The sequence below is a fragment of the Bombyx mori genome, chromosome 9 (assembly GCF_030269925.1).
Source record: "Bombyx mori chromosome 9, ASM3026992v2".
NCBI lineage: Eukaryota > Metazoa > Arthropoda > Insecta > Lepidoptera > Bombycidae > Bombyx > Bombyx mori.
This window is the reverse complement of record NC_085115.1, coordinates 2,647,288-2,665,583: the sequence shown is the minus strand read 5'-3', so window position 1 is coordinate 2,665,583 and position 18,296 is coordinate 2,647,288. Positions and strand designations below refer to the sequence as shown.

At 42.3% G+C, this 18,296-nt stretch overlaps 1 protein-coding gene and 1 long non-coding RNA gene across 2 annotated transcripts in view; one reads left to right on the top strand and one right to left on the bottom strand.

The window, feature by feature from the left end:
* Window positions 1–18,296, bottom strand: part of LOC119628919 (uncharacterized) — a 572,605-nt gene that overhangs the window by 325,748 nt on the left and 228,561 nt on the right. The gene's annotated exons all lie outside the window — the stretch shown is intronic.
* Window positions 1,080–17,476, top strand: LOC134199335 (uncharacterized). Its single transcript, XR_009973786.1, has 2 exons — window positions 1,080–1,246; window positions 16,968–17,476. It is a non-coding gene; the product is annotated as an uncharacterized LOC134199335 (long non-coding RNA).

The window sequence follows — 18,296 nt, the reverse complement described above, 5'->3', positions numbered from 1 at the left end:
TTTTCGCGGGATTAAAGTGATCCCGGTAAATCGATGAACTTGCAGCCCTAGCAAAGAGTCTCGACTCAAATTGTGCTGCCTGTATTGCGCCATTAATCTTTGTAATGCACCGTGTGAAATGGCAGATGAAGAAATTGCATCGCTTACTCCACGTCGTTCGAGTTTGAATTATAATATTATAATATATTTAGGTTGTGAATTATTGTAACAAGTTGAAGCTGTGTTTTGTTGGAACATCACCAGAAGATCTGTTGTAGTCTCTTATTAAACTGAAAGTAATAATCACTGATGTTCTTAAACCACTTTCGTATCATGCATCCATCGCAGTAATATCGACGATTTATATTCCGACCCTACGGTCTGTCTGTTCTATGGCTTTGAGCCAGCTAAGGTCAATGGCCAAGCCCACTGAGTTTCTCGCCGGATCTTCTCAGTGGGTCGCGCTTCCGATCCGGTGGTAGATTCTGCGTGGCACTGCTCTTGCTAGGGTCAGTGTTAGCATCACTCCGGTTTGAGCCCCATGAGCTCACCTACTAGTTAAGGTTACGCGTAAATAGCCTCTTAAGGCTATCAGCTTAGGTAGGGAAAACAAGGTCAATGGCTGTGGGGGTAATCACTTATCATCTTATGAAACTGTTCGTTTGTCTTCGATAGCAACAAACCATAAACTTTGCTCGTAATTCTATTTGTATAATTATTATATATTTTTGATCTAAATGGGATTAGCGCACAGTCCAATTAGCGTTAAACGGTCATCAGCCTCTAGATATCAGAACGTAAATGTCTCAACTATGTAATGACTGCCTCACCCTTCAAATCCAAGCCGAGAACCTCAATAAATACCCTTGCAAACCTGACTATACGTCCTATTACCAGTATTATTCATATTACGGAGAAACATAAAAATGCAAATAAATAATGTACGTAACCAGACAAACAGCATTTACAATTACAATTCTGTTCAACTGAAGAATGAATGTTTTTGTTTTGTTTAAAAATTTTTTTCCACGGAATTCCGCATGTCACCTGTAGTGGATATAACAATTACGGATCATTAAAATAACATGACAATGTGAACTCTACAGACTGACACGTTTCGCGGCAGACGCGACTGGTTTTTTGTCTCTACAAAAGTAAAATTGGTTGTAAAAAGTATAATTAGACTTCAGGCGACATTACGTACGTTCGATTGTGTGCTAAAAATACGATGTTATGCTCGACATTTAAATTTAACGTTCCACAATAGGTAAGCAAAAAAAACTCTCATAACAATTACAGTTGCAACTCAACAGAATTGAAGGTTATGTTAAAACAATAGGGTGATATAATATTTTGTTATCTCCTTTAAACAGGATATAATAATATACATGGTTCCTTTCTTTTAATTTTTTTATTGCTTAGATGGGTGTACGAGCTCACAACCCACCTGGTGTTAAGTGGTTACTGGAACCCATAGACATCTACAATGTAAATGCGACAAGCCTTGAAATATAAGTTCTAAGGTCTCTCTCTCAGTATAGTTACAACGGCTGCCCCACCCTTCAAACCGAAACGCATTACTGCTTCACGGCAGAAATAAGCAGGGCGGTGGTACCTACCCGTACGGACTCAAAAGAGATCCTACCACCAGTAATTACGCAAATTATAATTTTGCGGGTTTCATTTTTATTACGTCAATCGTGAACATTTGTTAAGTACGTATTTCATCAGCAAAATTGGTACTCGCCTGCGGGATTCGAACACCGGTGCATCGCTACATACGAATGCACCGGACGTATTATCCTTTGGGCCACGACGACTTCAAAATTATTACGTTTAGGAAAACGTACAGTTTATTTCATGGCGGTTAGTTAACGCCGCTTATTTAACATCAGAAAAAGACAAATATACCAGAAACGAAACTTCGCTGCAGAAACCATAGCAGACATCGCTTAGGCCAAACGAAGGCCCGGGACCTGGGCGGGCCCCCGATGCGCACTCTGCGTGCCGTGGGTGCGTCTGTGGGGGAGTTTTGCTGGACTTCCACCGGGCGCGTCCGTAGGTGGCGGATAACGGGCCTCTGGGAGCAGTCATACTCCCAGGGGTATCGCTCCTTCTCTCTCGTTGTGTTATGGCGGGAGAGATTGAGCGACGTGGACCAAAACCAGCAGGGGGGGTTCTGGGCTCTCTGCGCCCTTCACCTAGTTGAAGGGTGTTTCTTCCGGGGATGCCCGGGCCCCCGACTTCTTCCTTATTATTCTGAGTTTGTTTTTACTGTCTTTTTGTTTTCTTTATATTTTTGATTTAATTTATGTTGAGTTTGTCTGTCCTTATCTTCGTTGTTATTTTGTTCTTTGTGTTTTGTTTGTTTACTATCTTCACTCTTGTACTGTTGGTTACATTTTTATGTTAGATTTTGTTATATTTTCCACTTCTTTCTTTCTTTATTCTCACCCAATCCCAAGTTTTGACGCCCGGCAACGGGACGAATGGCTGGTGGGAGACCAGTCTCGAGGGCGTCCTAGGGGACCGCACCCTAGGTAAATAAAAATAAAAAAGCATGAGCATGTCCAGCCTGAAAAAGTTATTACCCCAGGAGGGTACCTCTTGCTCTGCGGGAGGAGAATCCCTCCGTGCGGTCGAGAAATCGGCCGCACGCTGCCCCTCGTATTCTGGGGGGGGCACAAGCTGTTCCGGGAAAGAGTCTGAGAAGGACGGGGAGAAAAGGAAGAGGTCCACAAGGGACGAAAGAGAAACGGTGCAAAACGAAGACCGCAGGAGAGAAAGCAGCGTTTGCTCGGAGGACAGCATGGTGGTCAGCTCCTGCTGTTCATCACCAAAGAGAACGACGCGCAAAAGGGCAAAAGGCTCGAAGAACGCAAGCTCCGACAGCAGTACCGAATCGGAGGCGTCTAGGTCAGGATCGTTGGTGTCCAGGACCAGACCATCGAAGAGAGGCCGAGGTCGTCCTCCAACGACCGGCCAATACGTGGGATTGGCGGCGGCGAAGCAGGCATACTTAAAAGCTCAACGTGAAGAGCTGGAGCTTCACGCTGAACAGGAGGTAGTGGAAAGCGTGCACAACCTGCGTGAGAAGAGGCGCGCAGTACATTTAATATCCGGGAACATAACAGCAGATCCCGCGACTAGGCTCCAGGAGACCGCCCAGATGGCCCTTACCATCGCGGCGAAAGCGCGCAATCCGAAGGGGACGTACATCAAAGCCCTTAAGGAGATGGCCACAACAATAAAGGAGGCCACGGAAGATCTAGCTTCCAGATCGGCCAACGAGGAAACCCTGAGGCTGCAGGCACTCAGCGAGAGACAGGAGGCGGAGATCCTGCAGCTCAGGAAGGAAGTAGAGGACGTAAGAGCGGAAATGGTGCGCCTCGCTCAGACGACAGCGCAGCCCACTCCCGCCCCAACACTGCCAAACGAAGACGACGAGCGACGCCTGCAGATAATCATGCGAGCAGTCGGGTCCATGCTGGACGCCCGACTCGCGGGTCTGGAGGCCCGTCTACTCCCAGAGCCTCGCTTGCGACCACCTTTGGCCGCTGACGCAAGAAGGAGGAGCAGAGAGAGCGAAATCGATCCAGACACTGCAGGTCTTGTGTCGGAGGCAACGCCGCCTTATGCGGCTCTGCCCCAGCTTGAGACCAACAAGAAAGTGAAGCCCAAGAAACAGAAGGGCAATAACAAGAAGACGACGCCGTCAGCTCCACCCGAGCCGCGCGCATTCCCTCCGGCCCCCGCTGCCCTTACGGTCAGTTGGGCGACCGTTGCGCGTAGAGGAGCACGGCCGAGAAGGGAAAAGGAGCCAGCACCGACGACCAACGCGGAAGGCCAACGAGACAGAAACCCTGCCCCGCTCAAGCCTAAGAAGAAAGGTAGAAAGAAGAGACTTCGAGCTCCGCGCTCGCAGGCCGTTATTCTGAGGCTGCACCCGGAGGCCATCGAAAAGGGGCTCTCCTACCGGGAGGTGCTCGCCGAGGCGAGGGCCAGCATCGACGCCGGAGCCTTAGGGATCCCCATCGAGAAGGTCCGGTCAGCAATAACCGGAGCCAAAATACTCATAGTGAGCGGCGAGGACCAGATCGCGAAGGCCGACTTGCTGGCCGAGAAGCTTAAGGAGGTTCTCTCTTCTAAGAGAGTAACGGTGACAAGACCGATAGTGACCGCTGCAATCCGCATAAGCGGACTTGACGATTCGCTGACGGAGGAGGAGATATGCACCGAGCTTGCGCGCATCGGCGAATGCTCCGTCGATGCAGTCAAGGCTGGCTCTATCAAGCCCGGATCCGGAGGAATGGGCCAGGTTCTCGTTCGTTGCCCGATAGCAGCGGCGAAGAAAATTGTTACAGTGACGAAGCTGCGCATCGGGTGGAGCGTTGTTCGCGTCCACCTGCTGGAGGCCCGGAGGCTACAATGCTTCCGCTGCCACGCGTTGGGCCATGTGGGTGCGCGGTGCCCGTCGTCGGTCGACCGCAGCCACGACTGCTACCGGTGCGGACAGACCGGCCACGTGGCATCCGGATGCACACTGGCACCGCGATGCGCCGTCTGCGCCTCCGCCGGGAAACCAGCGGACCACACTTCGGGGGGCAAGGCCTGTGCAAGGCCCCCGAGAAAACCAAGGAGAGAGGACGTCGCTGCACCCGCGGCCGCACCCGTTGCTGCAGACCGAAGTCAACTCGGCGAGACGACGACTCCGATGGGCGTCCAGCCTCCGTCGGGCACAAGGAAGACCGGGGCTTTATGAAGAACCGGGCATGCCGATGAACCGAGGAGGAAGTCGTGAGGAGGAGGTCGTGGACCTCGGTTCGTAGGCAGTGAAGGCGGAGCGGGTGGTGCGGGCAGAAAGCCCCCACCCGGCTCCTGCAGGGGCCGTCGATTGCTGGGTGCGGGGGCGCCCGGTGCTCGGCACTAAGGTCCTGTGGGGTGGTGGTGCGCTGTGGCTCTGGTGCGCCCCTCACGAGTCGTGGAGATGAGAGGGGGAAGAAGTCCCCGGTGGCAGATCCCGCCCAACGTAACATTGGGGTGGGAGCCGGCGAAGGCGGGCCTATGGCGCGCACATGGCGGTACCTGGGTCTCCGCCCAGCCGGAGTGGAGGAGCTCGTTGGGGTTTAGTCGGTAGTCGTTAAGCTGGGCGGGTTTGGCGAGAGCTGAACTTAGCCCAGCGCGCCTTTCTAAAGGCGTAGTCTCCGTGGACCAATTGGTTGAGGGCGCGGACCTCGGTTCGCGACTTCTTCCTCTTTCTTCCAACGGAGGCGCGGAGTCCGACATAACCCGGTCCAACCCCCGTCGGCAGGGTATCCGTAAAGACTAGGATTCCCCATCGATACCAAAAAAAAAAAAAAAAAAAAAAGGCCAAACGAAGGCCCAAAAATTGTTTGATCTACTGTTGTATGGTCTATAGCTTCAGTCAGATTGATTGACGTTACAGAGCCCTCTTCATTGGCAGACCGATTTAAGTGGAACTTGATACTGACTTCTGTCGATCTCACGATCAGTTAGTGTACGCGCCGACGTTTTTTTATATATATTTTTATATTTACTAACGATCACGCCGCGTTAACTGGTCTCGTCCTAAAGAACTTGTGTTACAGGTACCAGATAATGGAAATAAATGTAAGATTTTTATTATACACGTACATATATTTTAATATTTAATATACATCCATGTTAGGAAACCGACTAAAATTCCCTTTTCCTAATCCACGCCATCTATCGGCATAATGAAGAAACGTAACGCGCCTCCTAGCGGGCGAAGAAAAGAACTACAGTCGACGCTTTCGAACCGCGCGCGCGCTAAATTAAAAAGTCTTGTAATTCAAAAATACTGTTTTTCGCAAAGTTTGCGATTCAACTTGTGCGTGTGTCCGTGTATTAAAAACTCCAGCATCCAGAACAGTGCCCCGGGGACAGAAGACCACAAAATATAGAAAGCAATCATTTGTGAGTACCTTCCCCTTTTTAGTCGGTTTAGTTTCTGGGAATTTAAATTTAACTCAACAAACTTGTTTACACAACATAATTTGGCCCTATCGAGCCGGATATTTACCGAATACAACTTCAAAATAGGGAAATACTCAATATTTCACGTATAAACCTGCAAACCTGTAGGTACCTACACACGTCTTACATATCGGTATTATTTGCAGAATATTCATTCAATAGTTCTATTTATTGCAATAATACGCATATATACGTAATCAAATACTCTTAATATCTATTTCTACGTCTATCATCACTTTAGGACTCAGTTTTAGTACATTTGGGTACGCGTCAAGCGGTAGTACATTTTTCTTCGATTCAAAATGGCTCCATTGTCCGACCTTCAAATAAAAATTAATACACTTAGAAGTCGTAAAGAACGATGTTTTAGACGTGTTCAACAATATTACGACCTAGCTAAAGCTGTGCAAAATAATACAGCAGAATTTAGTAGTTTGTCCGTGCGGGTCAGTGACCTCGAGTCCACTAGGGAATCTTTCGAAAAAATTGTTGATGAGATTTCAGTTTTGGAGTTAAAAAATGACCCTAATTATATCATCGGTAACCAAGAGGTACATGCCCTTGATGACCTCTATTTTGAGATTTTACGTATTTTTCAAGAACATGATTCGCGTTCGAAGTCATCGAAACAGGAAAACAAAGGCGCATCGGAGCGCGGCGCTCAGCCTCGTTTGCCTAAAATCGAATTGGTTCATTTCGACGGTAGATTAGAAAATTGGATCACATTTCGTGATACTTTTTCCAGCTTAATTCATACCAATACAAGTTTAGGTAATATTGATAAATTCTATTACCTATTGTCAGTCGTAACTGGCCCTGCGCTTCAAATTGTTAAAAGTCTGCCGATATCAAACGACAATTATAATATAGTATGGACTAGCTTATGTGACAGATACGAAAATAAGCGTGCCATAGCTACGCGCTATATGGATAAGTTGTTTGCGTTCAAGCCGTTGTCTAACGAATCCGTGAACGGATTAAATTCCTTTTTGGAAACGTTTCAAGAGTGTGTTCAAGCCCTTGAGTTATTAGAAATTGATAATTTAGCGGGATTTATTTTGTGTTATATCGGATTGCGTAATTTAGACCAAGTTTCAAGGCGTGAATTCGAACAAAAAATAGGTACAAACGAAATACCTGTTATCAAAACATTGATCGATTTTGTCACAAACCAGACCCGAATATTGGAAATGTCAATGAACACAAGTACTTTCTCGAAGCCCAGTACTAGTAAAACTTTTACTCCTTCGATTCAAAATAAATCCATTAGTAAGCCTACGCCTAAAAATACAAATTTAAAAACTTGTTTAGCAAGTAGTACGAGCGCTGATAAGGCTGATTACGCAAAAAAGGGATGTTTGTACTGCAATAAACCCTTTCATTCTATTTATAAATGTTTCGAGTATATCGCACTAACACCTGTACAGCGCATTGATAAAATTAAAGAGTTGCATTTGTGCGAGAATTGTCTCCGTCAAGGTCACGCGTCTAATGAGTGCCCGTCGAAGATAAAATGTACGGTGTGTAAAAACAGGCATCACCACACGTTGCATGTTGATTCTAAAACAAGTACAATTAATTCGGATTTTAATAATTCTTGCAACGATAATTTTAATAGTAATAACGAAGATCAAGTCTCGTTGACGTGTTCGACTGGATCCACAGTCATGTTGGGCACTGCGATTATACACGTATTGGACGTTTTAGGCAAATATCAACCCGTACGAGTAGTAATTGACAGTGGATCCCAATCTAGTTTTTTGACGAATGATTGTGCACAACGACTAGGACTCCCACGCCAAAAGTGTAACACACAACTGATAGGTTTAGGCGGAGCGGTAGTTCGTGATCACGGCATGGTTTTATGCAAAATCAAACCAACCACGTCCGATAATCCGATATTCAATTTAAAAACGGTTGTGGTTTCAAAAATTTCTGGTGATATGCCTTCGGTTAACTTTACAGAGAATTTAAAACTCGAATATAAAAACTTGTTGTTGGCTGACCCTACTTTCTATCGTTCGAGTCGCATCGACATGTTGCTCGGCAGCGACGTATTTCCGTTTATTTATGACGGTGGAAGGTATAGTCCGTCGAGGCAAGGATTACCGTTGGCGTTAAGTAGTGTATTTGGTTACGTAATTACGGGTCAGCTGTCTTGCAATAATACGAGTAACACTAGAAATGTATCAATGTGCATGTTAAGCAGCGAATCAAAAGTCGATGACTTAATTAAATCGTTTTGGGAAACAGAAAGCTTAGTCGCTGATTTGCCCAAAAACCCGGATGACGTCATCACTGAACAGATGTTTGTAAATGATTATAAGCGTGATAGTACAGGTCGATACATTGTTAAATACCCGTTTAAGCCTGACTCTGAACTGGGAAACTCAAGGCAAATTGCGATAAAAAGATATCAAAATTTAGAACGTAAACTGTCGCGTTTACCTGACCTACGGAAGGAATATAAAAAATTTATGGATGAGTACGCTTCGCTCGGTCATATGATTTGTGTCGGCGAGGTATCAGAAGTGGAATCAGGGTACGTCATTCCCCACCACTGCGTACATAAGCCTGACAGCAGTAGTACTCGTCTCCGTGTAGTTTTCGACGCGTCTTGTCAAACCTCAAATAATAAATCTTTAAATTCTGTTTTATACACGGGCCCGAAGTTGCAGGCTGATCTCGTGGAACTTTTGATACGTTTTCGGTTACGTAAGATTTCCTTATGCGGTGACATATCTAAAATGTACCGTTGTATTTTAATTGATGAGTCCCAACGTAAATATCAACACATTTTGTGGCGCGACTCGCCCATTGAGCCCATTAAAGTGTACGAGCTGTGCACCGTGACGTATGGTGTAGCGAGTAGCCCGTTTCTAGCGATACGCACGTTACAGCAGCTAGCCGCGGACGAAGGCGCCCGCTTCCCAGAGGCTTCTCGTGCTCTGCGCGAAGGATTTTTTGTGGACGATTTAATTTGGTCTGTGGATAACTTGGAAGAGGCTCTTAAGATTCAGCGGCAATTGGTCGAATTACTGAGGCTTGGTGGATTCGAATTACGCAAGTGGTCAAGTAATAGCGATCAATTACTTAAAGAACTGCCTAGTGATCAAGTTGAGCCCCCAGTGCAATTCGACGACGGTAAAACTATGTCTATCAAAATTCTCGGTCTACACTGGTTGCCTAAAGAAGACGCATTTTCTTTTCGTACTACACATACGGTAGATAATATTACGAAACGCTCAGTACTTTCACAAATAGCTAAATTGTATGATCCCTTGGGATACGTAGCCCCGTGTATTTTTCTTGCTAAGAATTTTATGCAAAAACTATGGTGCGCTCAATTAGGGTGGGACGACACTCTTCCAAAGTTGTTACTCGATGAATGGTCAATGTTTTCATCTCAAATACCGTTGTTATCGAAACTAAAACACGACCGGCATGTCTTTGTCCAAAACCATACGGTCTCTCAAGTGGTAGGGTTTTGCGACGCGTCAACGGCTGGATTCGCCGCCGTCGTGTATATTCGCAGTCAAGACGTGCAAGGTAACGTTAACGTTAGCTTACTGTTATCGAAATCTAAGGTCGCGCCCTTAAAAACAGTATCAATTCCACGTCTTGAATTAATGGCTGCTCACTTATTGTCAAAAACTTTACGGTACGTAATCGATATTTTGGCCAAGGAAGTAGAAATTGGTGAGGTACTAGCTTTTACTGACAGTTCAGTTGCATTAACATGGATAAATACACCTGCGTTCAAACTAAAAACTTTCGTCGCCAATCGTGTCGCTAAAATTAATGAAAGCTCGACAGAGGTACAATGGTTTCACGTGAATGGCACTGACAACCCCGCCGATGTGTGCTCTCGCGGCGCCACGCCAGCCGATTTGCTGCTGATCGCAGATCAGTGGTTCCGTGGCCCTCGATGGCTATACGAGCCACCGCATACGTGGCCTGTCAGATCGATAACAGAGTTCAAAGGTGAACCATTGGAACTCAAACCTCTTAAAGAAAACACTTTACTTAGTGAAACGTCAAATGTGAATACGGACTTTTATTCAATAATACTTAAATTTTCAAACTTTAACAAGGTACTGCGTATATTCGCCTGGTGTTACAGATTTATAAATAATTGTAAAGCTTCTGTTGCTAATAGAGTAAAGGGTTCCTTACTTATTTCTGAAATAAATAAATCACACGATAAAATTATTCAAATTGTTCAATTAAAATATTTTGAGGATGACATTAAATCAATAAAAAAGGAAAATCGATGCTCGCAAAGCCTACGGAAACTCGACCCGTTCATTGATAGCCGTGGTCTTCTCATGGTGGGGGGTAGGCTTTCCCACGCAGATTTGCCATTTACTCAACGTCATCCCTTGATTTTGCCCAAAAAATCGCATTTTACAAATATTTTGATAGATTACTATCACAAGGTATATTTACACACCGGGCCTAGATCTCTTCAAAACATATTAGCTCAAAAATATTGGATTATAGCCGCTAGGTGTGTGATACGATCGCGCCTTTCTAAGTGTGTTACGTGCTTTAAGAATAGGCCCACTATTAATCAACCTAAAATGGCCTCATTACCAAAGTGTCGTTTAGAGTCCGATATTTATCCCTTCCAACATACTGTCGGTGTTGATATAGGAGGTCCATTTTATACAAAGGAATCAAATAGGCGTAATGCGAAAATATCAAAAGCCTATTTATGCTTATTTATTTGTTACTCAACTCGTGCAGTACATCTTGAAGTACTCTCGGCGTTGACTACTGAATGCTTCTTGGCTTCGTTCGATCGGTTTACGGCTCGACGCGGACTGCCACATACGGTCTATTCTGACAATGGAAAAAATTTTGTTGCCGCTGGCAGACACCTAAATGAAATATATCAATTTTATACTTCAAAACAAAATCACTTGACTGATCAGTTCACCATCAGAAAAGTAACGTGGAAATATAATCCTCCAACTGGTAGTCATTTTGGTGGGATTTTCGAAGCTGGAATCAAATCGGCTAAATACCACTTAAAACGCGTAGTAGGTACACGCGCTTTATCATTCGAAGAATTATCTACCTTATTTTCTAACATAGAAGCGATTTTAAACTCGCGCCCTCTGTGCAGTTTATCTACCGATCCTAGTGAATTCGATGTCCTGACACCGGGACATTTTTTAGTTGGTCGTCAATTGGTTTCGGCTCCAAGTTATGATATCTCTGATGTATCTACTAATAATTTAACGCGTTGGCAATGTATTAAACAAGCCACATTGCATTTTTGGCGTCGTTGGAAACTAGAATACTTGCATACATTGCAGCAACGTCAAAAGTGGTACGTTGATGCTCCTAATCTATCTATAAATGACCTGGTACTGATTCACAATGATAATGCCCCTTGTCAACAATGGAGCTTAGGACGTGTAGAACAGGTTCATCCCGGACTTGATGGGAGGGTTCGCGTTGTTACGGTTCGGACGCAAAATTCGAAGCTAAAGCGCCCTGTCACAAAACTGAGTCCTCTCCCTAAAGAGTAGGATGAATAACTTATTATAAATCTATTTAATTCATTTCATTAATTTTATATTACAACTACATATCTATTTCATTTAAATTTATATATACAGTCCATTTCGCTCAAAGGCTAATCGTATTAGTTTTTTTATTTTATTTTTTATTTTATGATTATATGTTTCAAGCAAAATTACATAATTTGTAAAGCCCATTCATATAGGTTAACATTCTAGATATAATAACGTTATTTTGTGTTTACCTATTTTGAAATCATTGTTGATTTCGGTGGGGGGAAATGTTAGGAAACCGACTAAAATTCCCTTTTCCTAATCCACGCCATCTATCGGCATAATGAAGAAACGTAACGCGCCTCCTAGCGGGCGAAGAAAAGAACTACAGTCGACGCTTTCGAACCGCGCGCGCGCTAAATTAAAAAGTCTTGTAATTCAAAAATACTGTTTTTCGCAAAGTTTGCGATTCAACTTGTGCGTGTGTCCGTGTATTAAAAACTCCAGCATCCAGAACAGTGCCCCGGGGACAGAAGACCACAAAATATAGAAAGCAATCATTTGTGAGTACCTTCCCCTTTTTAGTCGGTTTAGTTTCTGGGAATTTAAATTTAACTCAACAAACTTGTTTACACAACAATCCATAACCCTGGAAAAGAGATTTATATTTATCATACAAATATCATCCCTTGGTGGGATTCGAACCCGTGACCCCCTTGTGTAGTGACCGTGTCACTTACCACTACACCAGACGGCCAGACGTTAAAACTCGACTACACTCTTGCAACATATTAATGGAGGAATTCATACAAACAATTTTGTTCTAATCAACCGATACCTAATTAACATCCATACAATTTATCCTTACGGTTTTTTCTACATCGGAAACACGACAAGAAAATGACTCGATAATTAATCCAATACTCAATAATGGAGCTGGGCAAAAAAATGTTCATTAGGCGCAACAAGCGTTCAGTGTTATTAATATTGACGTTATCAAAGGTCTATCTTAAGTCAGGTGGCTTTCTATCGCGTAACAATGTTAATTAAAAACTTATCTTGTATCTACAATACTTAGAATTCGAATTGGTAATGCGTAGATTTTTTTTTCTTTATTATTTCGTTTTCTGGCTAAATCGAAACGTTTTGCGGCCAGACTATTAGCGGTAGTGCATTATGAGCTCGCAAGAAGGGCCACAATAGACAATTGAATACAACTACCTGATGATCCACTGAGAAGGAATTACATGGGCTTGTTTGAACGGCGACAGAGCCTTTAGACAACCCAATCGAAGCATCCAGGTGGGTGAAGGTATCCACTACAACTAAAAAATAAAGCTTAGGTCATTATCTCCAATGTTCTACACTTTTTTTTCTGTCTATCCTGATTGCCTGAGATGCTATTTCAGCATCGCCCTAACATGTAGGTGAGCTCACAGGGCTCAAACCGGAGTGTTGGTAAGACTGATCCTAGCAAGAGCCGTGCTTCGCAGAATCTACCACCGGATCGAAAACGCGACCCACTGAGAAGATCCGGCGAGAAACTCAGTGGGCTGTGGCTATAGGTCTACACTATAATGACGTCATAAAAACGACCTTTCACCTTGTACCCTGTTGACATTGTCGTGTGTTAATTAAGTTTTACAGCGCGTTATTATGAAACCAACAAAGGCATGTTTCATACAATGAATAATAACAAGTTCATTAAGCGTTTAATATTCAGCTAGTTTTTAAGTAGCTCGCAGGAAATTCCATTTTAAAATGGCGTTTAAACTTTGATCCTTCTTCTCACTATGGAATGTATTACAAAGGGGCACGGGTAGGTCAACAACTTACCATGTAAATTACGTATTCCAGTTTGAACCAAGGAAGTGTGGGATATCCGATAACTATGGTTGTGGTCATTCAACACCAGGCCAGCCTCAAGCTCGTCTATTAGTGCGATATACTGGTGGTAGGACCTATTGCGAGTCTGCGCGGGTAGGTACCACCGCCCTGCCTATTTCTACCGTGAAGCAGTAATGCGTTTCGGTTTGAAGGGTAGGGCAGCCGTTGTAACTATACTGAGATCTTAGAATTTATATCTCAAGGTGGGTGGCGCATTCACGTTGTATATGTCTATGGGCTCCAGTAACCAATTAACTCCAGGTGGGCTGTGAGCTCGTCCACCCATCTAAGCAATAAAAAAAAGATAACGTTATAATATCCAAACTAGATTTATTATTAATTCTATTTAAGATACTTTCAATCTTGATTTAAAGAGACTGACCGAGTAAAGACTGACTGTCCAGGGCTTTTTAGGCGTCAGAGCGTTGAATAAAATTATTTATTACTGTTATTATAGTCGGTTAGTTTTGAATATTTTTTTGGCGTTGTGTCTGGGAGACAACTGTATCCCGATAAAATGTGAATTTACTTTTTACTACTAAACTAAATAATTTGTGTCCCATTTAAATCAAAACTTAATTTTTTATTGCCTTTGGCGACAGCCGAACATATTCTGATAGTACCTACCAATTTCACCGTCACACTGCTAATATCTAAAGTGATATCTGTCTCATCAATAAAAGAAACCGAAAGTGTCATCAAAATTGAATAATTAAAGAATAAAATTCGAATTGAGAACTCTACCCTTGAAGTGGGCTAAAAATACAATTCCATTCAAAATACAAAGAGAGAATTGTTATAATATATCTCTATTTGAATTTTGGAACTGATTTTAAAAGAAATTAGGATCGTCAAGACAAGAATAGGCTCAGAATGTGGACTGGTGGTTTGTATTAGGATCACATCATAAGACCCTTTGGTTCGACATGAATGGTCACCGTGAGTATTTCAAACCATCTGTAAAAGCATTAAATTAAAAAATAATGTCACAATCTCCTAGACTTGTTTTAGACAACAGATAACCGCTGTCCACATTGAGTCTTCTTCTCAGACATACACTCCTGGTGGGGTAGTCGTGGTTATGCATATCTTATTGGGGTTGCAGCTTTTGCGAGGCTTCTCCATCTCTCTTTATTTGTGGCGGTAGTGTACATTCAGTAAGGGAACACTTAGTAGATGACTTAATCAAGTCTGTCCACCTTATGAGTGATCGGCCCACATTGATACAAGAAGTTAAATCGACATTACTTAAGAATAGCTACTATCCTAAAAATCCTTACATTTGTTTCCTTCATGGTTGAAGCAGAATGGTAGGGTTAACCTAAAACTCGTAATAAACTCTTGGTGATTTTTTTAAATTGAGAAATTTTGGAAGTTTTGCACCCTGTATTTTGGGTGTCATTTGAAAACACATCTCAGGACCTAGAATTTTATGTATAGCTCTCGATAGTATTCATTGGTTCTATGGACTTGAGCGTTCATAACGCAGGGTATACTTTCGCCTACCCACATACATCTGCTTGCGTCTTTCTCCTCATTACTGAGGGTCGTGACTCCCCGTTGCATTAATCTCTCTTATACAATTGTCCTCCATCTGCTGCGACCCTTGGCCTCGTTGAGTTTGATGTCCAGACAAGATCGAATTTGGTCCGACCATCTCGTAGGACTACGTCCTTTGGGACGTTTGCCCTTTATCTTGCCAGTCACCATCAGCTGCTCGAGATTGTAACCCTCTTTTCGAGCAATATGTCCAAAGAACTCCAATACTCTACGACAACCTTGAATTTTCACAGTCAAGAATACATTTACTATTTACATGCCATGTAAGCTTCACTGTCGCCAAGATAACATAATAAAAAGATCTATATTTACTCACATAAACTTGTTCAGAAAGATCTTTATCGTTCATTCATTCGTTCTTAAGCTGCGAGTATTTTTGTGGACCGTACAAAAACATAATTCCATTTGATGGCTCAAAAATTCTCGAACACCCCAAACACTGACACCCTTGCGTTGATAATAAATTGTAGCTTATTGAAATTTATGATGTTTCTGGATGTGCCACGTGGTTGCATTTGTAATTCGAAAAGTATTTATGTATCGCACCTTTAGAATTATAAAGACCCAACCGAAAAATTGCGTTTTTTTTAAAACATCTAATAAAGTTTTCCAAACGAAAAGACATAGAGGAAGAGGGCGTAGTGAAAGAGACCGATGGATAACTTTGTCCTCTTATAAGCTACTTTTAGTCATTTGATTACTAAGAGTCGCTGAAAAGGTTCGTTACAGTTCCATTTTTGAATTAAAGTCGAAATCCAAAAATTTCGAAATGGGTCTCTATAATTCTAAGGGTGCTAATAATCTTCCTAGTGGCTATACTCTTGGCGGAGTGGTTGTGGGCGCCATGTGCTTAGTGGTGACTTTTATTACCTTAGAACAATACATACATATTACCGACACGACCTTACGGATCCATCGGATTCAATAAAATTTGCATTAGACGCTTTCAGTTCTAACACTAGGAGCAGGCTTAGGAACCCCGGTAACCGTACTCGTCGAACTCGACAAAGAGTTCGACGTGCAACCTAACCCGTGTATCAGCTCGCTGAGTTTCTCGCCGAATCTTCTCAGTGTGTCGCGATTCCGATCCGGTAGAAGATTCATTCGCAAAGCAATTGTTCTTGAGTTGTTAGGTCTCCTTCGGAGGCGCTCGGGCAGTTGTTAGCAAATCCCACCCCTCCTGGCTGAGCCTTTGCTCGCCCACCTGTCCTGGTGAAACTGGAAAGGCCTCAGGGCCACCAGTAATCCTTCAATCATAAAAAAAAAATATTATATCGCCCAGTATTAAAAGTCTATTCATAGGAAGCCAACATTCTAAGACCTGAAGTTAAACGCTCAAGCATATTGTATCAAGGCTTCTCCACCTTTCAAACTGAAATCCACGATTGCTTCTTGCCAGAAACAGATTCTATGTTAACAATCACAGATTACATCAATAACAGCAGCCCGATTCGAACCCGCGTTCGACAATACCCCGCCCAGGGTAAGCCGAACCCTTGCCCCGTGAATGGGTACAAAGTACCCGGCATACATTATTCAAACTCTGACTATGTTAATTCACATCACCTTGTGTTTATGCTAATCATAATTGGTTATTTCTCTGCACGGATTACGTGTATCTCTTATCTTAGATCTCGAGCTCGCATCTGTCAAACTTAATAACATCGTGAGAGGCCATTCGTAAAGAAATCCGATGTGATATTTCAGGGCGGGGCCTCAATAAAATCTACATTATTATCTCAATTAACATCTCGAGATTTATGCGTCCCCTTTAAAGTTTTTAATGCGATCATTAATCACGGGAGACGTGTAAAAACGTCATTTACGTTGAATTAATATTTTTATTGTCACATTGGCATTTCGGTTTGCGTTTTTAAATATTGTAAGGGTTAATTATGAATACATGCATTTAATTTTGTTTTTTTTTTTCGTTTTGTTATGTGACTTTTGAATGCCACTCTGGATGATTTTAAACTATGATTTTTATTTTTATTTTAGAGTAGGATTTCGTAGCGACTACATCTGCGGTAGCGTTGGTGTTCATGACGTAGCTAAGCTAAGATGATAAGATGCAGGAAGGTCGTCTACGATGGTACAGCCACACAAGCTATATGCCCCCAGACTACCTCGGAAAAAGACGCCTCCACCTCTACGTACCAGGTCCAAGATCCCGCGGTACGCCCAAGAAACTCTTGCTGGATGTGGTAAAGGCGTATATGGAGGAGAATAACCTCACCCAGAAGGATGCCGAAGACCTGGCAAAGTGGAAGAGCTTAAGTTGGAAATCGGACCCTGGTATTAGACTGGAAAATTGCTAGGAAGAAGCAGAAAGACGAAAAATGCTATGTGGTATTTGTCTGAGAGAGATATTGAGATAAACTTTGATAAAAAAAAAAGATTACTGAGCGAATACTTTTGGTTTAGGGCTGTTTTTTTTATAATAGCAAATAATAGTTATTTGTACGATAAAATACAAAAATAAACTTAAAAAATACAGTTGAATAAATAAAGCAATTCGTATATTTCATCTTCATACTGAGTCAGTTTAAATTTATAGTCATTGAACTGACACTTCGTCTTTTTTGCCACTCATATAATAACAGTCTTTAATTACACACTAATAATGATTGTAATTAAAATGTAAAGTGGAGAAGTAAAAAAAACTACAAAGAAACTACGTTCATTTTAGTTCGAGTAACCGCTAAGAGATGGCGCAACGTGTACTGAAAACTAGAAAATGTAACTTCATCCCAAAAATAAGTCAAAAGTTTGTTAGGACTTGATTACTGTAAATATATCAGAATGAAGAGAACATCATACTTTAATTAGTTTCTTTTCAAATCATCTTGTCAGATCAGAAAAAGTAATGATCACAACATGCATACCATCAAATATCGATATAATTTGAAAAATGTTGAAATTTCGATTGCTTAAACAAAAGATTCCTTCTAGAATAGAAAATTTTAATGCTTCGTGAAGATGCATGGTAAATACCTTAACACGCCATTACATCATCACTAAAAAATTGTATTACCTCCTCTAATATTTTTTTTAGAAGTAAATTAAAATTTCCTCAAAATAAATATTGATCTGATAAAATAAGATGACATTTTAATGTCAAATATTAAAATCAATTTAATATTTGCAAAAAATTTAAATCCACAAGACCGGATAGGATTAAAGCTTCTCGCGTTTTTTGTAAAATTAGTTACGCCATTTAAATAAATTTATTCAATCATAATGATATTTTACCATCAATATTTCATTTTTATAGAGAGGCGTGAAAGTTTTTTTTTTTAGAAATCACTAATCTAAATTTGCGTGTGA